The sequence below is a fragment of the Ovis canadensis genome, chromosome 15 (genome assembly GCF_042477335.2).
Source record: "Ovis canadensis isolate MfBH-ARS-UI-01 breed Bighorn chromosome 15, ARS-UI_OviCan_v2, whole genome shotgun sequence".
In the NCBI taxonomy this organism is placed as follows: Eukaryota; Metazoa; Chordata; class Mammalia; order Artiodactyla; family Bovidae; genus Ovis; species Ovis canadensis.
This window is the reverse complement of record NC_091259.1, coordinates 16,292,419-16,316,727: the sequence shown is the minus strand read 5'-3', so window position 1 is coordinate 16,316,727 and position 24,309 is coordinate 16,292,419.

Below are 24,309 nucleotides of genomic sequence, written 5' to 3'. Positions count from 1 at the left end.
ATAGAAATAATAAGTAAAGTTTATAGTATAAGAAGTGATGCATGCTATATGTAAAAATAAAGTGGGAAAGGAGACAGGGTAAGTCAGGGAGAAGGTGCTTATAGTAGTAAATAGGGTGGTTTGGGGAGGTTTCACTTTTGAACAAATAAGTGGAGAAGGTTATGGGAAAAGCCATAGAAATACATGGAGAGAGAGTTTTCTGGGTAGATGGAATAGTCAGTTCAGTCATATTAGTTCCAGGAACAGTAATGAGGCCAGTTTGGATGGAGGGAAGTAGAGATGAGGAGATAAAGTGAGAGGGGAAACAGGGACCATGCCATACCGCCTGGCAGATAATGATGAGAACTGAGCTTTTTCTCTAAATGAGACGGGAAGCCCCTGAATGGTTTCAACCAGAGGAATAAGATGATCAGACTGACATTTCAAAAATATTATGATTGCCTTGTAAAGAATAGACTATAGGAAGGCAAAGGTGGGAGCAGGTAAATTAGGTAGGCTCAGGGAATCTGCCTGCAATGCGGGAGACCCAGGTTCGATTCCCGGGTAGAGAAGATCCTCTGGAGAAGGAAATGGCTATCCAGTCCAGCACTCTTGCCTGGAGAATTCTATGGTAGTTACAGTCCATGGGGTCACAAAGAGTCGGACATGACTGAGCAACTAATACTTTGCAGTATTTCAGGCAAAGGATCATCTTCTGGAATACAACTCAAATACTTCTTGAATCTGTGTGTCCCAAGCTATCATCCTCAGTTTGGAGCAAAAAAAAAAAAAAAAAAAAAAAAAACAAAAAACACACATACACACAAATCTCTCTTCTATTCTTATTGTAGATTGGGTATTTATTATTTTCATTGACAAAGATCTTATATTTGTACAGTTATCTAAACATTGTTTCTTATGAGTCCTAGGACAACCTGCATCAGAATTATCCAGCAGGCCTCTTAAAATTTTAGATTCCTGAACTTTATACATTAGACTCATTGAGTCAGATTCTCTGGGGGCTTTGGCACTCCAAGGGATCCTTATGCTGGCCAAAGTCTGAGTTGCTCATCTAGTGAAAAACAGTTTTTCCTCCCAAGAATGCAATTGAAACACAGATAATTGTTAAAATCTCTCCACCTGTTGTCCTTCATATATCTCATTGCAATGGATGGAAGTCCATTTGACAACTCATTCCAACAGATTTTTAATATTCTCTTTTGTAACACTTTCCATTACCAAATAAATTTCACTTAAATAATAAACCCAACTTTTTCTATCTAAGCCACTTGACATAAGTTTAGAGAATTTGGATGATCTCACATGTTGTATTTTTCCCTGTTGAGGTGGGATTTTATTTCATGAGCAGTTAATTAGGAAAGAACCCATTTTTTGTACCGACTTGAGATGTTTAACAAAGGACATGAACTTGAGTTTTGAACTTCAGCATTTTTCTGTGAAGGGAAAATGCACCTATGTAGTGTATGTTTCAGATCATTCACTACTTATGCTCTTGACTGAAAGAGTAGTTGCACTGGAGCTTCTGAAAAATCACCCCATTGTAGGCACTTGATCTCCCTTTTCTGATAATTCAGGGACATTTCTTTGCTGCACCTACTCAGATAAGGCTTTATTTTTTTACCAGTTCCTTGCTTTCTATCCAGAAACAGCTGCTCTATCTCCTGTGACACAAGATGTAATAAAATGAAGTAAATGGAGTAGAGTATTTTGATAGATTAATCACTGCAGGGTGTGCAGCGTTCACAGCACTCATGGTGAAAAGGAAGAGGTTATACCAGAATGACATCTGTTTTCTTCCATGTAAATTGCTAGACTTTGAATCTGCTGTTATGTAGCAGATGTGTAGATTTAATTATTAGGATTGCATAACCACTGGGGAAAGTGCAGGATTTTATTGATAGGTTTCTACCTAAAGTAACTGCAGAAGTAAACTGCTATTTCTCCTTGGTGAAATAAAACTAAAAAAGTTAAATCCGTAAGTTGTGTCATTTCTGTCTTCTTTCTTTTTTTCTCTTTGGCTGTACCATGCAGCATAGAATCTTTGTTCCCTGACCAGGGATTGAACATGTGCCCCCTGCTTTGGGAGCACAGATTCTTAACCATTTGACTGCCAGGGAAATCCCAGATACGTCATCATTTATTCTTTAAGTGCATATGAACTGGTTGTTTTGATATCTATGTATTAATAAAACTTCAATAAATGTTTATATGAGTTTGACAATTATTTTCTTCACAGGCTGCAACTAAAGACCTATTTTCAATGAAACATTTCAGAAATGTTTATTGGTCCATCAACAGTAAAACTGAAGATCTTTTTTGGACTCCTAAGATTTTATAGGTTTATCTACTGTTTGGGCTAACAGAAGCCTTGGAGATTATCTGCACCTATCCATTCATTTGACATTTGAGAAAACTAAGAAGAAAACAAATATAATCACTACTAAGCAAATACCAACCTACTCCTCAATTTGCCAACTCTCATTCCAGTGCTCAGAGCACAGTCTGGTTAGGAGGAGAGGAACTCAAATCTCTTTACAGGTTCTTCGTAAACTGCCTGAGACTTGTCCTTCTCAATTCCTTCAGTTGCACCCTTGTTGGGAATAGAAACAGCTTGAAGATAATGCCCTTGGAGGTCAATGAGAGCACATGACCACAGATTTATCACTGAGCTGGACCCAGACAGTCAGAGGCTCCTCACTCCCTCCCCTGTCCTTGAAATATATGTTCCCCTCTCTGTCCCCACAGTGGGAGCCTTTTTCAAAACTGAAGCCCTGAGAGACTAATGTGTGGTTGAGACTATCTGGGCTGAATATGTGACAAACCCTGTCAAGTCTATATAGACTTTTAAGATTCTAGTAGGTGGGTTCAGAGATTTACTCATCTTGCAACTGCCTAAGACAAGTCTTACTGAGCATAGCCCTGCCCATCAGAACAAGACCCAGTTTCCCCTTCAGTCAGTCTCTCCCATCAGGAAGCTTCCATAAGCCTCTTATCCTTCTCCATCAAAAGGTGAACAGACTAAAAACCACAACCACAGAAAACTAACCAAAATGATCACATGGACCACAGCCTTGTCTAACTCAGTGAAACTATGAGCCATGCTATGTAGGGCCATCCAAGACTGATGGGTCATGGTGGAGAGTGCTGACAAAATGAGGTCCCTGGAGAAGGAAATGGTAAAAGGTAAATGGGTTCTGCCTTGGGAACTCCATGAACAGTATGAAAAGGCAAAAAGATAGGACACTGAAAGATGAACTCCCCAGTTTGGTAGGTGCCCAATATGCTACTGGAGATCAATGCAGAAATAACTCTAAAAGAATGAAGAGACAGAGCCAAAGCAAAGACAACACCCAGTTCTGGGTGTGGCTGGTGATGGAAGCAAGGTCTGATGCTGTAAAGACCAATATTGCATAGCAACCTGGAATGTTAGGTCCATGAATCAAGGCAAATTGGAAGTGGTCGAACAGGAGATGACAAGAGTGAATGTCGACATTTTAGGAAGCAGCAAACCTAAATGGACTGGAATGGGTGAATTTAACTCAAATGACCTATATATCTACTACTGTGAGCAAGAATCCCTTAGAAGAAATTGAGTAGCCATTGTTGTCAACAAAAGAGTGCAAAATGCAGTACTTGGATGCAGCCTCAAAAACAGCAGAAAGATCTCTGTTCATTTCCAAGGCAAACCATTCAATACCATGGTGATCCAAGCCTATGCCCTGACCAGTAATGCTGAAGAAGCTGAAGTTGAATGGTTCTATGAAGACCTACAAGACCTTCTAGAACTAACACCCAAAAGAGATGTGAAAATCTTTTTCCTTCATTATAAGGGACTGGAGTGCAAAGTAGGAAGTCAATAAACACCTGGAGTAACAGGCAAATTTGGCCTTGGAGCACAGAATGAAGAAGTGAAAGTGAAATTGCCCAGTCATGTCCGACTCTTTGCGACCCATGGACTGTAGCCCACCAAGCTCCTCCGTCCATGGTATTCTCCTTCTCCAGAATGAAGAATGGCAAAGACTAATAGAGTTTCAGCAAGAGAATGCACTGGTCATAGCAAACACCCTCTTCTAACAATACAGAAGACTACACATTGACATTACCAGATGGTCAATACCAAAATCTGATTGATTATATATGTTGCAGTCAAAAAAGGAGAAGCTCTATACAGTCAGTCAAAACAAGACCAGGAACTGACTGTGGCCCAGATCATGAATTCCTTATTGCCAAATTCAGACTTAAATTGAAGAAAGTAGGGAAAACCACTAGACCATTCAGGTACAACCTAAATCAAATCCCTTATGATTATGCAGTGGAAGTGAGAAATAGATTTAAGGGGACTAGATCTGATAGACAGAGTGCCTGATAAACTATGGACAGAAGTTGGTGACATTGTACAAGAGACAGGGATCAAGACCATCCCCATGGAAAAGAAATACAAAAAAGCAAAATGGCTGTCTGAGGAGGCCTTACGAATAGCTGAGAAAAGAAGAGAAGTGGAAAGCAAAGGAGAAAAGGAAAGATATAAGCAACTAAATGCAGAGTTCCAAAGAATAGCAAGGAGAGATAAGAAAGCCTTCTTCAGTAATCAATGCAAAGAAATAGTGGGAAAAAATAGAAGGGGAAAGACTAGAGATCTCTTCAAGAAAATTAGACATACCAAGGGAAACTTTAATGCAAAGACGGGCACAATAAAGAACAGAAATGATATGGACCTAACAGAAGAAGAAGATATGAAGAAGAGGTGGCAAGAATACACAGAAGAACTATACAAAATAGTTCTTCATAACCCAGATAAACACGATGGTGTGATCACTCACCTAGAGCCTGACATCCAAGAATGTGAAGTTGAGTGGGCCTTAGAACGTATCACTATGAAAAAAGCTAGTGGAGGTGATGGAATTCCGGTTGAACTATTTAAAATCCTAAAAGATGGTGCTGTGAAAGTGCTGCACTCAAAATGTCAGCACATTTGGAAAACTCAGCAGTGGCCACAGGACTGGAAAAGGTCAGTTTTCTTTCCAATCCCAAAGAAAACAATGCCAAAGAATGTTCAACTACTGCACAATTGCACTCATCTCACACACTAGTAAAGTAATGCTCAAAATTCTCCAATCCAGACTTCAACAATACATGTACCGTGAACTTCCAGATGTTCAAGCTGGTTTTAGAAAAGGCAGAGGAACCAGAGATCAAATTGCCAACATCCGCTGGATCATCAAAAAAGCAAGAGAGTTCCAGAAAAACATCTATTTCTGCTTTATTGACACAGCAAAGCCTTTGACTGTGCGGATCACAATATACTGTGGAAAATTCTAAAAGTGATGGGAATATCAGAGCACCTGACCTGCCTCTTGAGAAATCTGTATGCAGGTCAGGAAGCAACAGTTAGAACTCGACATGGAACAACAGACTGATTCCAAAAAAGAAAAGGAGTACGACAGGGCTGTATATTGTCACCCTGCTTGTTTAACTTAAGTGCAGAGTACATTATGAGAAACGCTGGGCTGGATGAAGCACGAGCTGGAATCAAGATTGCCGGGAGAAATATCAATAACCTCAGATATGCATATGACACCACCCTTATGGCAGAAAGTGAAGAAGAACTAAAGAGCCTCTTGACGAAAGTGAAAGAGGAGAGTGAAAAAGTTGGTTTAAGGTGCAACATTCAGAAAACTAAGATCATGGCATCTGGTCCAATCATTTCATAGCAAATAGATGGGGAAACAGTGAAAACAGTGACAGACTTTATTTTGGGGCTCCAAAATCACTGCAGATGTTGACTGCAACCATGAAATTAAAAGACACTTGCTCCTTGGAAGAAAAGTATGACCAAACTAGACAGCATATTAAAAAGCAGAGACATTCTTTGCTGACAAAAGTCCATCTAGTCAAAGCTTAGTTTTCCCAAGGGTCATGTATGGATGTGAGCGTTGGACTATAAAGAGAGCTGAGCACTGAAGAGTTGCTGTTTTGAACTGTGGTGTTGGAGAAGATTCTTGAGATTCCCTTGGACTGCAAGGATATCCAACCAGTCCATCCAAAAGGAGATCCATCCTGAATATTCATTGGAAAGACTAATGCTAAAGCTGAAACTTCAATATTTTGACCACCTGATGTGAAGAGCTGACTCATTTGAAAAGACCCTGATGCTGGGAAAGATTGAAAGTGGGAGGAGAAGAGGACAATGGAGGATGAGATGGTTGGATGGCATCATTATTGCAATGGACATGAGTTTGAGTATGCTCCAGGAGTTGGTGATGGACAGGGAGGCCTGACGTGCTGCAGTCCATGGGGTCACAAAGCATTGGGCATGAGTGAGAGACTGAACTAAACTGAATTGAACTGAAGACAAGTCTCAAATGTAAGTCTGCTTGCTTATTAAACCTGCTACTAGCCAATCTGGACTGATCTCTCTGTTTTCAGTCTCTCCTTACCTTCTGGGTAGGGGGGCAGTTTCAGATTTCACACAGCAAATTCTTGAAATGTTGAACTAACAGACAAATGGAAGATATTTGACTGGGTTCTGAAGAGATTACTGCTCCAAATGTCAGGGAAACACAAAATCCAGTCATCCACGATTCCAGGATCTGGACCCACATGTACCATTAGTGCGACTTGCAGGCTTAGCCATGTGTTTCCTCATCTGTGCAATGATTGGTTAGCCTGAGAAGCTATCGTCCTACACCACTCGGGTAAATATCTAACCCAGTGACCTTTCACTATTTGGTACTCTTTCTTTCTTTGTCCAAATGCTCTTGAACCTGATGTATAAAGTAAAGGTGCTAAATGATCAACTTCACTTGTCCAGAAAAGGTGGTTCCAGAAAATAAACTCTAACAATTTCTGTGTTTATCCATTTGAAAAAATTTAGATACATTGAAGAGTTTTAATGATATCCAAGAATTAAGTTCATATAGGATCTGCTTCCTATAAAGTAGTAATCTAACATCTACAGAATACCAGACATACATAATTTTAACCAAAATAGCCCACAACATGTCTTTAAAATAGTAAGCATATTAGATCAAAAGTTAAATTTTCAGAGCATTATACAAATGTTTTGTGCAACATAATGAAACTATCTAAGTATTTCAAAACCATCTGAATAACTAGTTGAAGTTCCCATTTTTGACTCACATGTTTTTATATTATGTATATAATCGAAACAGAGTTATGGTACTTATCTGGTTAATTGGTTATGGGGTGCTCACTTATGGCATTAGACACTGCTCATAGATAGTGCTCATAGTCACACATCCTATAAGTGCCACTGTACATCCACTCCCTTCACTTCACCATTACCACTACTGAACCAAGAGGCCAGTGAGCTATGCCTAGCCCAGGGAGATAACACTTTCTGTCTGCCCCACACTCACCTTGATGAGCCTTCAGGAAACATCACATCCTGCCCAACATCAGTGAGCACTCCTTAGTTGATCTCCCATCACCTGGGCTCTTATTCACTTCTTAGTCTGTATATCTCTTTAGTCTGAGAGATGGTTTCACCACTTGCTGACCTCTTAGACTTGCTAGTATTATATACTATAAAATATCCTCTGAGGCTCTTCATCTGTCATTGACAAAACATCCTTTATCCTTAACTTCTCTCTGAATATTCCCTCCTCCCCCATCTAAATAAAATCTGCTATCCTCTAAGGATGCTACTTTGCATGTAGCCAATTTGAGTGGCATCTTTTCTCCTCCACACTACTCATCTCACTAGGTCTGGAGGTGGTGAGGCCATTCACTTTATTGTCCATTGCCACTTGAAAACCATTATCTCCACCTCCTTCCTGCTGGTGCTGGTGCTGCTGCTGCTGCTGCTGCTGCTGCTGCTAAGTCACTTCAGTCGTGTCCAACTCTGAGCCACCCCATAGATGGCAGCCTGCCAGGCTCCCCTGTCCCTGGGATTTTCCAGGCAAGAGTACTGGAGTGGAGTGCCATTGCCTTCTCTGACCTCCTTCCTAGAACCTTTCAAATATTTTGAAGTTTAAGCCATTAAACTATAGTTCCACCTGTTCCTCCTTGCATTCGCATCCAGCTCCTCCCCTTGTTCCTTGAAGAATTAAGCACCTGTCTCCCTGTGTTCTTCTACAGAGATATTCTTTAAAAAATTTAGCACCTTTTGCTCCTTTTTAAATACCATCATGGGAAAGTTTTGAAATATTTAACAACTGGTATGAAAAGGGACCAGTCAGTGGTAAAAGACTGTTACATCTCCACCATGATAACTTATCAAAGGGGTGGTGAAGGGCAGGCTCCTCTGCAGCATGCTCATCTGCTGGTTTCCCTGGTAACCAACAAGCCAAGCTGACATCAATCATCAATTCCCTTTTTAACTGGAAACACCTCCCCACCCAGTAGCAAAGACTGCTGCTATGGCCTGCCCACCATTTGCCACACACATAGGGGTGTTGCTCCAGGACCTTGCTTTACACATATAAGATGCCCCCGCCATTAAACCATCGATGTCTCTGTCACAGGCTCTTTCTTTGTTCTTGAGGCTGGGCAAGTACAGGGCTTGCAGGCCTGCAGCATGTAACCCAACATCTATGATACCCAACAATAGCTGACTATCAATTCTGCACATAGATAGTCTTTGCAGTCACCTGGCTTCTCAGTTGCCAAATCCACTTCTTGTTACTCATCTTATATGTCCCTTTATTACAGACACCTTCTCTGACTAGTCTTTTAAATTAACAACACCTCGCATAATGGCCACTCTGTTTACATTTTTCCAAAGCACACCTAAAATGTAATGCATTTATGAGTTTTCAAATATATCATCTTTCTCTTCTTGCTAGAATAAAAGCTGCATGAGAACATGGGCTTTGTTTTTTCCACTTTTGCCATCCAGTGCCTAGATCAGTGGCTGAAACATAATTGGTATTCAGCAAATCTTTGTTAAAAAATAAGTTTGGGACCAAAAGTAGAAGTTCTGGAAATGAAAATACCAGACTTCTACTTTGTACTATTTAACTTTTAAATGCTAACTAGTCCTCCAATATTTGAAATAACTGCAAATGAATCAGTGAATAATATAGTAACTCTTACTTTGGAAAGGAGTGAATTTAATGCAGATATTCTAGTATACACAAAATTCTTAGCATTCACCAGTACCCATGTCTAGTTGTGCCTGCTAAAAATAGAAGCACTTTAAAGCTTATAGAACAAAGCACTCCATGAAACATCACAGGTGATATCTTAGGTCATCACATAGACAAACTTGTAGAAATAAAATAATTTCAACATAGTATGGTAGGATATATAAATGAAACATAGCATTCAGTCAGTGGAAGTAACACTAAATTTCTGCCTCTGTCATACATAAGTTTCCTGTTTTCTAGAAAACAGCATTAGGGAAAGCACAATTCATTTATTCATTTGGGGCTTTGCCATATAAAATGAAATAAATGGCATGAATTGCAGTAAGGGGGCAAATTATTCTAAAATTTTCTAACAAGCCAGCCAAGTTTGCCAGATTCCAAATTAGCATTTAGTCATTTGTCCTATGAGGAAAATGCAAAATTATTTATTTATATCTCCTACAACTTTGCTTAGTTCAAGTTATATCTGCATAATGGGCCGTATGCTAGAAGAGAAGGAAATAATGCTTATGGCATCTGCCATAAAAAAGAAGATATTAAAATGACAATGTTACTGATTTCTTGAATGTTGAGAATAAGTACTCCGTGAAAAAAAAATCATTCTGCTATAACTGGCTAAACTAGACAATTTTATTAACAGAGCCCTCACAGTTATGATCCCCTGGACCGGAAGACAGTTTACATCTGACAATAAAAGACTGTCATCTCTAACTATGAGCCCAAGCAATGATCACATTTGACCTAAAAGTGAGGAACACAATATAGAGGAGATGAGGGAGTGAGCACCTACCTCAACCTTCCAACAAATTTCCTTTAAGAGGAGAAAAATTCCAGACTGATGGCAAAGTTCAGGATTATTTTCTGTAATAAATTCATGTCAGTCGTATTTTATTTTACAAATGATGTCAGTGATAATTTTTATCTAAATAAAATTTTATCTAATAAAAATTATGATCCACAAAAACCACTCTGTAAAAAAAAAAAAAAAAACTTTATATGTTTCCATTTACAATTTTTACCAGGTTTTGTTCTAAATACTATTTTCTTCATAGTGAAGTTTATTTTTTCTTTTAATTTTTTAAAATGTATTTTCTGGTTCTTGGGCAGTCAAATTTCTCCTCAAGTCTCAGACAGAATAGAGTCACATCTCCTTACTCCCGAACTAGCAAAAAGAATAGACTTTCCCTTTTTAATTTTTTAAATTAATTAATTTATTCTAATTGGAGGCTAATTACCATATGTGAATAGATCACCAGTCCAAGTTTGATGCATGAAACAGGGCACTCAAGGCCAGTGCACTAGAACAACCCAAAGAGATGGGATGGGGAGGGAGGTGGGAGGTGGCTTTGGGATAGGGGACACATGCATACCAGTGGCTGGTTCATGTCAATGTATGGTAGAATTTCCCTTTTCTAAACCAACCAGGTCAACTCGGGAATTGGGGAAGAGTCAGCTTTCCTTAAAAGTATATAGTTTTGTGAAGCCAGGATAGATATTTGGACAAAATTGAGTATCTATGGAAAGTAGAGATGGACAAGAAGTTATTCCCATGATAGTACTCTAAAGAACCAAAGTCAAAATGTGAAGGCCATTTTAAAAACACAACTCTTTGTGACTTAGACCATGACCACATGATGTCAACATAACCGAGAATCTTTGAAAAGTAGTCGCATTATCATTTAGTCAAACTTAAGGAGAAAGTTTGTTTCTCCACACTCCTCTCCTACAGTAGCATCAGGAAAGTCAACTTAGTATAGTGGGAATTGGTATAATATCAGACAGACTGTATGTATTGAATCCCAGCTCTGTCAATTTTCATCTGCATAGCCTTAGGCAAGTCATTTAATTTCTCCAAGTTTTTATGAGTAGCAGATGTAAGATGCCCATGATAGTGCCACATGCAAGGAGTAATTTGAAGTTTGAATGTGACAAAGTAAATATAAGATTCTAAAATATTCTGCAGTACATTATCCAGTTATAGTATAGAATAAGTTCTCAAAAAATATTACTGGATATGTAACTGAAAATAAAATACTTTTAATTCAAGAAAAGAGAGAAGATAGTGGAGAAATCCAAACCAAGTGCTGAATGATGGGCTTGGAGAGTTTGATGTGAGGGGGGCCCCTAGACTAGAATTAAATACTGTATTAGAGCAACTCCACAGTCGATAGCAATTAATATTTACTAAGCCAGGAAGAGTGCTACATACACGATCACATGTACTCCTTCCAACAACTTTATTTACAAGGAGGAAAGAGACACTAAATGCTTTGCTGAGGCCTCAAGACAGTTCAACTGCAGAGCGGAGTCTGACTCTCAGTCCACTGAGGAAGTTACACTCTTTATTCTGCCTCTGTAAATATAGGTTGTTGCATCCTGTGGGGAGAAGCAAATTAGCCAAGATGGCGTGTTCAGGCCCTTTCACCCCACATATTGTAAATGATGACTGTGTAACAGCTGAGATCACTTACAGCACTGAGCATGTGTGTCACGAGATACTTGCTTGGTCACAGGTTGTTCTGCGCAGTTCCCCTGTATTACTGCTGCGTCACGGCTGTGTCCACTGGGTCAGCCACGAGAGGAGAGAATATAGAGTGTCTATTGCTACAGCTACTGTGACAGCTAGAAGAAAATACTGTTATGGCTGCTGCACCAGCCAGGAGAGAATAAATGTGTCTGCAGCTCCTATGTCCCCTCCAGTCTCCTTTCTGCCTCTTAGCTCTTGCCTTGCCTACCCTGGGTTCAGCAAACAGTGTGAACTGCAAGACAACTGGGGTCACAAGCAAGATCAGCAACACATATCCCCATTGGGGTTTCTAAATCTGATGCTCCTTGAACAAGCAGGTACCCAGTAACTTTATTGACAAGGAAGTATACAAGTGTCCAAGTGGGTGAAGGAAGCCCATTCTCATCTCTTTTGAGATACAATTGGTAAAGGGAAGGGAAGAAAGGATGATGTTAGATATATAGGCTGACAGCAAAGGACTGCCCAGAATATTCTGTGTAAAGAATAAGAAAGATGCTCCAAACAGCTGGGTTTCAAGGGAGAACACATTTTCTCTTCCACTCTGACAACCTACTTTCCAAAAGGATGCACAAACAGAAAGTTTCAGCTTTGGATTTTCTAGAATTTTTAATCACACAGGATTGAAATCTAGGAACCTCTGCCTCGTATCTTATGAGAATTGGACCATAAAAAAAGCTGAGTGTCGAAGAATCGATGCTTTTGAACTGTGGTGTTGAAGACTCCTGGGAGTCACTTGGACTTCAAGGAGATCGAACCAGTAAACCCTGAAGGAAATCAGTCCTGAATATTCATTGGAAAGACTGATGCTGAAGGAGAAGCGCCATACTTTGGCCACCGGATGCAAAGAACTGACTCACTGGAAAAGACCCTGATGCTCGGAATGATAGAAGGTGGGGGGAGAAGGGGACGACAGAGGATAAAATGGTTGGATGGCATCACCTACTTGATGGACATGAATCTGAGCAGGCTCTGGGAGATGGTGAGGACAGGGAAGCCTGGCATGCTGCAGTCCATGGGGTCAAAAAGAGTTGGACACGACTGAGCAACTGAACTGAACTGATGTCAAGAAAACCATGGCTGGATCTCCCGGGACCTTCTGCTTTATCTGCTTTCAATTGTGAGTTTGTATGTCTTATTCTTGCTAAATTATAAATTCTGGGGGCAAAGATCATGTCTGTCTTATTCACCCTTTTATTCCCAGTTTTAAGCAGATGCCTGGTACCTAGAAGAAACTCAGTGAATGTTAGATGGATCTAAATCTTACATTCTGAAATTACTCCAAAGGTGAATCTCAAATTTAATTTTAATCCACCCTGATTTTAAATTATAAGTCATAAACACCTTTAATAGAGACTGGGCAAAATCACAAAAATAATAATGGAGAACCAGATCCTTGAAAAGGTTGAACTCCTTGTAAAAAAAAAAAAATAGAAATATCTGAAGCATAGTAAAGTTGACACAGATAAATGCTTTTATTTAAATATCCAAGGCTCTGATTACCAAGGCCTATATCTCTATTTGCTTCTCATTTCTATCTCAAAAGCTAACATATGGTTTCTTTTTAAAGTTTTTCCTTAAAGCCAAATGTTAACTTTATGTTTAACTGTAAATGTGATTATTGATCTGCTCAAACTAGGCTATATTCTGCCTTTTCCAAGACATGTCATGAAAATTACTCAATGTCTATATGACTTGTCTACTTAAAAAACAGACATGACAGTTAAACTTCTTAAAAATTCCTATGGGTTCTTCCTGGGATTTTTTGGTCCCTTTGACCAGACCTGCATAATTTATAATGGGAATTTTGCACAGATTTCACAAACTTTACAAATCTCTTCCACAAAAAGATAACCTTGAGGCATTTAAGTTGACAAGGGGAATTTCATCAGTATTTCTTAGAGTTTGTCTTAGAGTTTGTCTAAGAAACCATAAGTAGTAGCAGTGAAATCTGAAGTGTTAGAATTATTTTTCTAGGAAAACTCACTGTAGAAGAAGAAAAAGCTCTAATGCAATCAGGTGTATATGTTTTAAATGAAATACTAGAAGACATAAAGACAATAGAGAGTGTTGCCAAAAGAAAGTGGTAGATACATGAAAATTAACTCCAAATTTACTAAAGATTTAAATGTAAGACCTGAAACCATAAACTTCTAAAAGGAAACAAAGGGATAATAACTCCTTGACATGGGTCTTGACAAGGATTTTTGGATATGACACCTAAAGCACAAGCACCAAAACCAAAAATGAACAAAAGGGACTACCTCAAGCTGAAGAGCTTCTTCACAGCAAAAGAAATAATCAACAAAATTATAAGACAACCTATTATATGGGAGAAAATATTTACAAACAATATCTGATAAGGGGTTTATACTTAAAATATACAAAGAACTCGTACAATTCAATAGCAAAAAAAGAAAAAGAAAACAATCCTATTGAGAAAATAGTCAAAAGACCAGATGGGATAGGAATATTTCCAAAGAAGATATACAAGTGGTGAACAGGTATATGAAGATATGTTCAACCTTATTAATCGTTGCTGTTGTTCAGTCACCAAGTTGTGTCCAACTTTGCAACCCCATGGGCTACAGCATGTCAGCCTTCCTTGTCCTTCACTGTCTCCTGACATTTACTCAAATTCATGTCTGTTAGTTGGTGATGCTGTCTAACCATCTCATCCTTTGTTGCCCCCATCTCCTTTTGCCTTCAATCTTTCCCAGCATCAAAGTATTTTTCCAATTAGTTGGCTTTTCACATCAGATGGCCAAAGTATTGGAGCTTCAGCTTTAGCATCAGTCTTTTCAATGAGTATTTAGGATTTACGTCCTTTAGGATTGACTACTTCGATCTCCTTGCAGTCTGAGGGACTCTCAAATGTCTTCTCCAGCACCATGGTTCAAAAGCATCAATTCTTCAAAGCTTAACCTTCTTTACGGTTCAACTTTCACATCTGTAAATGACTACTAGTCATTAGGGAAATGAAAATAAAAACTGCAATGAGATATCACCTTATGTCTGTTAGAATGCCCATTATTAGAAAGAGTGATAGCAAATGCTATGATTTCTGTGCATTAATATTATATCCTGCAACTTTAATAAATTAACAGATTAACTCATAATTTTCTGTGATATCTTCAGGGTTTTCTATGTATATTGTCATGTCATCTGCAAACAGTGAGAGTTTTACTTCCTTTCCAATATGAATTCCTCTTATTTCTTTTTCTTCTCTGGTTTCTAGGTTTCTATGCTAGGACTTCCAAAACTGTATCGAATAATAGTGGTGAGAGTGGGCACCCTTGTCTTGTTCCTGATCTTAGAGGAAATGCTTTCAGTTTTTCACCATTGAGTATAATGTTTGCTGTGGGTTTGTCATATATGTTCTTTATAATGTTGAGGTAGTTCCTTCTATGTCCATTTTCCAGAGAGTTTTTATCATAAATGGATGTTGAATTTTGTCAAAATATGTTTCTGCATCTATCGAGATTATCATATGACTTTTATCTTTCAAATTTGCTAATGTGGTGTATCACATTGATTGATTTGCACATATTGAAGAAACCTTGCATCCCTGGGATAAATCCCACTTGATCATGGTATATGATTGTTTTAATATGTTGTATTGGATTGTATTTGCTAGTATTTTGTTGAGGATTTTTGCATCTATGTTCATCTGTGATATTGGCCTATAATTTTTGTTTTTGTGACAACATTTCTGGTTTTGGTTATCAGGGCAATGGTGGCCTCAGAGAATGAGTTTGGCAGTGATTCTCCTTCTGCAATGTTTTGGAAGAATTTGAGCAGAATAGGTGTCAACTTGCTTTAAAAATCTGATAGAGTTCACCTGTGAAGCCATCTGACCCTGGACTTGTTGGTTCTAAGATTTTTGACAGTTTTGAATTAAGTGTTTGTGATTGGTCTGTTCGTGTTTGTTTGTTTTTTATATTCTTATTTGTTGCTTCTTAATTTAAAAGAAACATCCAAACATTGACATATATGCATTACCATGTGTAAAATAGGTAACTAGAGGAAAGCTACCATATAACTCGGGGAGCCTGGCCCAGCACTCTGTTCATATTTTCAATTTCTCCATGGTTTAGTCTTGGAAGGTTGTATTTTTCTAAGAATTTGCACATTTCTTCTAGGTTGTCCACTTTATTGGCATATAGTTACTCATAGCAGTGTCTTATGATACTTTGTATTTCTGTGGTTTTTGTTGTGACTTCTTTTTCATTTCTAAATTTATTGATTTGTGTCTTCTCTGTTTTTCTCAAAAAGATGGGCATAAGACCTAAACAGTCATTTCTCCAAAGACATATAGATGGCCAACAAACACATAAAAAGATGCTCAACACTTCTCATTATTATAGAAATGCAAATCAAAACTACAATGAGATATAACCTCACATCAGTCAGAATAGCCATCATCAAAAAATCTACAATGCCTGAGAGGATGTGGAGAAAAAGGGACCCTCTTGCACCGTTTTTGGGAATGTAAACTGAAACAGCCACGATGAAGAGCAGTATGGAGATTCCTTTAAAATAACTAGGAATGAAACTACCATATGACCCAGTAATCCCACTACTGGGCATCAGTCAATTCATTCGCTCAGTCGTGTCCAACTCTTTGAACCCCACAGGCTACAGTACACTAGGCTTCCGTGTCCTTCACCAACTTCTGGAGCTTGCTCAAACATTTCCATCAAGTCGGTGATGCCATCCAACCATCTCATCCTCTGTCATCCCCTTCTTCTCCTGTCTTCAATCTTTCCCAGCATCAGAGTTTTTTCTAGTGAGTCAGTTCTTTGCATAACATGGCCAAAATATTGGAGTTTCAGCTTCAGCATCAGTCCTTCTGAAAGGTTGTTGCTGAACTACAAAAAGACGCTGGGATTCTTGGCCTCCAGAGGAGAAGAATTCAATCCGGGGCCAGAGACGAGGCTTGATTGCTCAGAGCTTTTGTGTAATAAAGTTTTATTAAAGTATAAAGGAGATAGAGAAAGCTTCTGACATAGGCATCAGAAGGGGGCAGAAAGAGTACCCCCTGCTAGTATTCAGCTGGATGTTATATAGTCACTGCTGCTGCTGCTAAGTCTCTTCAGTCGTGTTTGACTCTGTGCGACCCCATAGATGGCAGCCCACCAGGCTCCCCCATCCCTGGGATTCTCCAGGCAAGAACACTGGAGTGGGTTGCCATTTCCTTCTCCGTATATAGTCACTAGCAGTTTGTTAATGAAAGAAAGGAATGTCTTAAAACTCAGAATGGCACCAGGCCCCTCATCCCTAAGATGTATTTTAGGATAATCTTGGCACCAGATGAGTCATCCCAGGCCATAAAAGGATTGACTTGAATCTTGTAGAAGGGCAGTTTACCATACAAATAGTTTCGTTTACATAGATTAGGGGAACAATGTCTGAGTATAACATACTGGTTTGTCAAGTCTGTTCTGAGCCATTAGGCGGAACCAACTTGAAGACAGAGTTTAGGGTAAATGCATAGTACATTAACATAGCTTAAGACAAACATTTCCATAAGAAAAATGCATTGGTTAACTCAAGGTTAACTTCAGGTGAAACCAGGTGTCATTATGGCAACACAGCATTTTAAGAGAAACCTTTTAAATTTGTATAGAGAAGGGAAAAAAATATCACTGGTTTGTTTTCCCCTGCCACTTAAGAGAGATAAAAATGTCTGACACTTGCAGCCTATTTCCTCCATTTGGAGACCCCTGGCCTTCCTGCCTGTTACCCTCTCACTTCCAGTGAATATTCAGGACTGATTTCCTTTAGGACTGACTGGTTCAATCTCCTTGAAGTCCAAAGGACTCTCAAGAGTCTTCAACACCACAGTTCAAAAGCATCAATTCTTTGACACTCAGCCTTCTTTGATCCAATTCTCACATTTATACATGGCTATTGGAAAAACAACAGCTTTGCCAATATAGTCTTTTGTTGGCAAAGCAATCTCTCTGCTTTATAATATGCTGTCTAGATTTGTCATAGACGGTTGGATGGCATCACTGACTCAATGGACATGAGTTTAAGTAAACTCCAGGAGTTGGTGATGGACAGGGAGGCCTGGTATGCTGCAGTCCATGAGGTGGGAAATAATGAGATACAACTGAGTGACTTAACTGAACTTAGGTTTGTCATAGCTTTTCTTCCAAGGACCATCTCATTTCATGGCTGCAGTCATTATCTGTAGTGATTTTGGAGTCCAAGAAAATAAAGTCTGTCACTGTTTCCATTGTTTCTCCATCTATTTGCCATGAAGTGATGGGACCGCATGCCATGATCTTAGTTTTTTGAATGTTGAGTTTTAAGCCAGCATTTTTACTCTCCTCTTTCATTTTCATCAAGAGGCTCTTTAGTTCTTCACTTTCTGCCATGAGGGTGGTGTCATCTGCATATCTGAGTTTATCCATATTTCTCCCGGCAATCTTGATTCCAGCTTGTGCTTCATTCAGCCTGACATTTCACATATGTACTCTGTATATAAGTTAAATAAGCAGGATGACAATATACAGCCTCGAGGGACTCCTTCCCCGATTTGGAACCAGTCCATTGCTCTGTGTCCAGTTCTAACTGTTGCTTCCTGACCTGAGAAATACAGATTTCTCAGGAGACAAGTAAAGCGGTCTGCTATTCCCATCTCTTTAAGAATTTTCCACAGTTTGTTGTGATCCACACAGTCAAAGGCTTTGGCATAGTCAATAAAGCAGAAGTAGATGTTTTTTCTGGAACTCTTTTGCTTTTTCTATAATCCAATGGATGTTGACAATCTGATCTCTGGTTCCTCTGCCTTTTCTAAATCGAGCTTGAACATTTGGAAGTTCTCAATTCACATACTGATCAAGCCTAGCTTGGAGAATTTTAGCATTACTTTGCTAGCATCTAAAGTGAGTGCAGTTGCATGGTAATACTACTGATATACATCACAGTTCAAAAGACACACGTACCCCAGTGTTCATTCCAGCACTGTTTACAATAGCCAAGACATGGAAGCAACCTACATGACAGATGAATGGATAAAGAGGTTGTGGTACATATATACAATGGAATATTACTCAGTCATAAAAAGGAACAAAAATGAGTCACTTGAACTGAGGTGGATGAAACTAGAGCCTGTGAGAGTGAAATAAGTCAGAAAGAGAAAAGTAAATATATTAATGTATGTATATGGAATCTAGAAAAATGGTACTTATGAACCTATTTGCAGGGAAGGAATAGAAACAAAGATGTAGAGAATGGACTTAAAGACAGTTGTGGAAGGTGAGGATCGGAAGGTTGTAGCATTGACATATGTACACTACTGTGTTTAAAACAGATAGCTAGTGGGAAGGTGCTATATAACACAGGGACCCCAGTCTGGCATTCTGTGACAACCTAGAAGAGTGGAAAGAGGTGCTGGAGGGAGGCTCAAGAGGGAGGAAACCAACACATCTTTGTAAAGCAATTATCCTCTAATTAAAAACAAACAGAAAAATCATTTTTTAAAAAAATAAAACCTCTGGATGTTGTTGTTGGGATGGGAGAGAACGGGGGGAAGGAAGCATGAGAAAAAATGCTGACAAGGATTTGGAGAAAGAATACTTGTGTACTCTTGCTGGAATTGTCAACCAGCATAGCCACTTTGGAAAATAGTGTGGAAGATGCTCAGAAAAGTTAAAAATAAATCTACTATATGATTCAGCAATTCCAATTTTGGGAATATATCCAAAGGGATTGAAAACCCAAGCTTAAAAAGATATCTGCATCCCTATGTTTTTAAGTAAGACATAGAAATAGGTTAATAAGTGTCTACTGATGAATGAATAAAGAAATTTTGAGATACACATACACACAATTGAATATTATTCATTCATTTTTAAAAAAGAGAAAGTTGTTTTGCAACAGCCTGGATGGACATTGAGAGCATTATGCTAACTGAAGTGAATCAGACAGAGAAAGGCAAATACTGTATTATCTCACTTGTATATACAATATTAAAAAGAAGACATAGAAAAAAGAGATCAGATTTGTGGTTACCAGAGATGGAGGTGGGAAAAGGGAAAATTGGAGGAAGGCAATCAAAAAGTACAAACTACCAGTTATAAGATAAGTACTAGGGATGTACAACATGACAATTATAGTTAACACTGCTATATGATATAGGAAAGTTATTAAGATAGCAAATTCTGAGGTTTCTCATCACAAAAAAAGTCTTTTAATATTTATATTTATTTTATCTATGGGAAGATGGATGTTAACTAAACTTACTGCTATAATAATTTCACAATATATATGCCAAACCATTTTTCTGTATGCCTTAAATTTATACAATGATGTGTATTAATTCTGTGCATGTGTTCTCAATCACTCAGTTGTGTCCGATTCCTTACAACCTCATGAACTTTAGCCTACCAGGGTCCTCTGTCCATGAAATTTTCTAGGCAAGAATGCTGGAGTGGGTTGCCATTTCCTATTCCAGGGAATCATCCTGACCGAGGGATCAACCCTGAGTTTATTTTGCCTCCTGCACTGGCAGGTGGTTTCTTTACCACTGTGCCACCTAGGAAGCCTGGGATGTATATCAATTTAATCTCTATAAAACCTGGAAAAAAGAGAAAGTAGTGGCCCCTCATTTGTTTACTCACTCAGCAAGTTTTATTGTGTACTATGTGCCAGGCCTTCCACTTGATGTTTGGAGGGTATAGTGGTAACAATACAGACAGGTTCCTGACCTAATCAAAGTCATACTCCGTTTTGGAAGACAGGAAAAAAAGTTAGTTTCACTGTTAATGGGACATTTTTTGTGATCAGATTGCTCACATCCCAGGGATATGATGAAAACACCAAAAGGTTGTGTCTCTGAATTCCTTGCTCTCTATTGTGTTCTAATTATTGAATCTACTTCTTCACTCTCTGGTTGGAATACCACTCAGTGACAGGCATTATTCTCATTAGGACTCAGTCTTAGAATCCTATAAGTAGTAAGACTTGGCAAGGAAGTTTCTCATCTACTGAGCTAATGGTATAAAAATAGACTGTCAACTTATTCCTGGGATCAGGAAGCTCAGCTTATTCATCCTCTGCTTCTCTAGTCTTCATCCTTAAGCTTCATCATTGATTTCTGTGTGATCTTCCATCCATGGACTGGGGCTGGTGAAGACTACCCAATTCTCTTTGTGCAGACTTCAACATAGCCCAAAGTTTCAACCACATAATGTCACTGCAAGTCTGAGTGCTACCTGTCTCAGGAGAGACATGTAGCCAGTCGTGAAAATTAGGAGGACAGTTGAGGTAAAGGGTAATAAATATCTCCATTTCCCCTCTCTGTAAATTTTCAAATTACAAATCGACTAAGTGGACTTTGAGCATATATTGCAGGAAAGTCATGTGACTTTAAAAGGTATTTACTATGAATTAAACAATGATTATGCTGCAGAAATTAGAACTGTTCCTATTTTGCAACTGACCAGTTGGCTATATAATCACAACAGTATCATACATCCTCCCCCATGCTCTTTTCATTATATATAGTGAGACTGAAGTAGAAGACCTCTAGAATCTGCACTTAAGACTCCATAGAGTGATCATTTAGAACTCTTCGGAAACATTGAACTCTTTAGCTATTTATAATCCTTTAAAATCTGATCCCAAGTCTCCTCTCTGATTGTGTCTCTCTAACTCCTCTGAGAAATCCTCTACTGCAACCAAACTGGCAGATGCTGACTGTGCTTCACAGAATTTGCACACCTATTTCCCTTCTTGGAATTCTTTCCTGCCTTCCATTCCTCTGGAGAATGAACTACTGTAAATGTAGTCTTCCACAGGCCCTGAGAGTCTATACAGATTATCTTTGAGTGTGCCAAACTTCAAGGACAATGCAACCTACCACATACATAGTATCCATCTGGGCTCATTGCCTCTCCCTCTGGGACTTGGAGTGCAACAGGATAAATTTTCCCCATGCTGTAAGATTTAAAATGCCTTCTCTCATCCATTTTTTAATAATTTATGGAGTGGTGGCAGGTTCACCCCTTACTATCCTCTATGAAGTTGAAATTCTTCCCTGAAATGCACATTCACAAAAGCAAAGTAAAACTCTATCTCACAAACACCCCAAAATCCAAAGCTTCACCATTATCCTCAGAGTACCTATGTGTTAAAGAGGGGAGAAAAGGACTGCAAGGAAACCGAAGAAACAGGGAGGTTGCCATGGTTCCAGTCCTAGTTCTCAACTTTGAAAGTGCAGTATATTTATTACAACCATGTCACAGGATTGGCTAGGTGTAGGGAAAATGACTCCAGCAAGCCAAACTCACAACTGGCTGAAATATAAACAGGGACCCAGTTTGTTCATGTTCAGTGAGAAAGTCAACTCATGTTCATCTGAAATGTGCTTGTCAGTATGGCAAAACACCCTTTTGCATCCACAAGCAGATCTATTTGGAAACAAAATTAATAGTCCCGAGATTGCTTGATGAGCATGAAATCAGAGTTAAGGGAGCTGGTTAAGTGGGGCCAATGTTTATGGGTGGAGTTAGAGTAGGAGAGCTTATGGATCCTTCTCATTACAGATTATGGATCTCTTCATTACAGATTTAACCACCACAGGAGTCAAATCAAGCTCTTGGTGTTGGGCAGCCTTTCCCAGAGAATGCTTTTTGTCTGTGTTCAGTTGTTGCCCATCCATCTACTTTCTCATGGGCTCTTCCCCATCACTGTGCATGTGAATGCAGTAGATGGACAGACTTAACAGTTGTTGGTTCAAAACCTCATGAATTCCTGGCTGAAATATGAAATTGGCACCCATACACAAAGGCAAGCAGAAACCAAAGAAAGAGCCAAATCACTCCAGATTGATAGATGGCAGGTTTAATAAACCAAAGGAATAACATACCAGGTATGTCTTGAGCGACCACAAGAAAAATAGAATCTTGCACTAGCTGGCCATAATCTTCAAATTATATATAGACCTCTTAACTGGGATCAGAAACACATTCAGTCCAGATGGTCTCAATAACACATTGCTCTCTCAAGGCTGAGTCCTTGAAAACAGCTCTGGCTGTGGGTACTGTGGGTACAACACACATTCTGAGGCCTGAGGAAGAGGTAAGGAGCTTCCAATCATCTGGGTCCAGCCTGCCGACGACCTTGAGGTCACATCCTCATGACTTCTTCCAACAATTTGTATAGTTCCTTTTTTTTTTAATCTATCTAATTTACTGCTATCCAAAGTTTGATTCTCATCAGAGCCATAAAAGAAGAGAGAAAGTATGGAAGAGTTGCAAAGGTTCCCCTTCAATATACTGCAGTTTAAGAAATTACAATTATACTTTTTCTTCCAGTTTAATTGAGACATAATTGACATACAGCACTGTTTAAGCTTAGGATGTACAGAATGATTATTTGGCTTATATACATCACGAAGTGACTATCACAATAAGTTTAATGAACATCCATGATCCCATATAGACAACAGAATTGAAGACATAGAAAAAATTTTCCTTTTGACAAGAACTCTTTAGAATTTAGTCTCAACAACTTTCACATATAAAATACACAGTGTAATTAGATTAGTCATGTTGTACATTACAAAGGATTCACTGGTGGTTCTGCAGTAAGAGACTCTGCCTGCAATGCAGGAGATGCAGGTTCGATCTATGGGTCAGAAAGATCACCTGCAGGAGGAAATGGCAACCCACTCCAGTACTCTTGCCTGGAAAATCCCATGGACAGAGGAGCCTGGTGGGCTATATAGTCTGTGGGGTTGCAAACAGTCAGACATGACTGAGAAACTAAGTACACAAGCACATTGTACATTATCCCTAATACCTGTTTATAAATGTACATTTTCAGTGCTTTCTTTCAATTCTCCCTCTCCCCCACCTCTACTCTTCTGCCTCTGGTAAACACAAACCAGATCTTTTCTCTATAAGATTGCTTGTTTGTTTTTGCAGTATAAATTGCCCTAAATACTACACTAGTTCCTGGTACAAGCCATGTGATTCAATATATCTATACATTTCAAAATGATCACAATACTTTGTTTATGATATGCCACCATACAAAGATATTGTGTAGTTAATTCACTGTGTACCTCACAATATACATTTTATACCCATGGTTCACTTATTTTGCATCTGGAAGTTTGTACCTCTTAATGTCCCTGACCTATTTCTTTCCTCCTCCCACACCTCCCCTCTGGCAACAGCATATTTCCTTTCTATATCTATAACTTTTTTTCTGTTATAATTGTGTATTTGCTCTGTTTTTTAGATTCCACATGTAAGTAAAATCATACAGCATCTATCTTTCTCTGTCTTACTTATTTTACTCAGCATAATATGCCATAGGTCCATCCACATTGTCACAAATGGCAAGATTTTATTCTTTTTTATGGCTGAGTAATATTCCATTGTGTAAATCTATGCTCCACATCTTCTTTCATTCATTTATTGGTGGGTATTTAGGTGGCTCCATGTCTTGACTATTGTATACAAAGCCACAATGAGCATAGGGGAAAATATATCTTTTCTATTTACTGTATTTCTTTTTTTTATATAAGTATACAAGATCATGACATCTGGTCCCATCACTTCATGGGAAATAGATGGGGAAACAGTGGAAACAGGGTCAGACTTTATTTTTTGGGCTCCAAAATCACTGCAGATGGTGACTGCAGCCATGAAA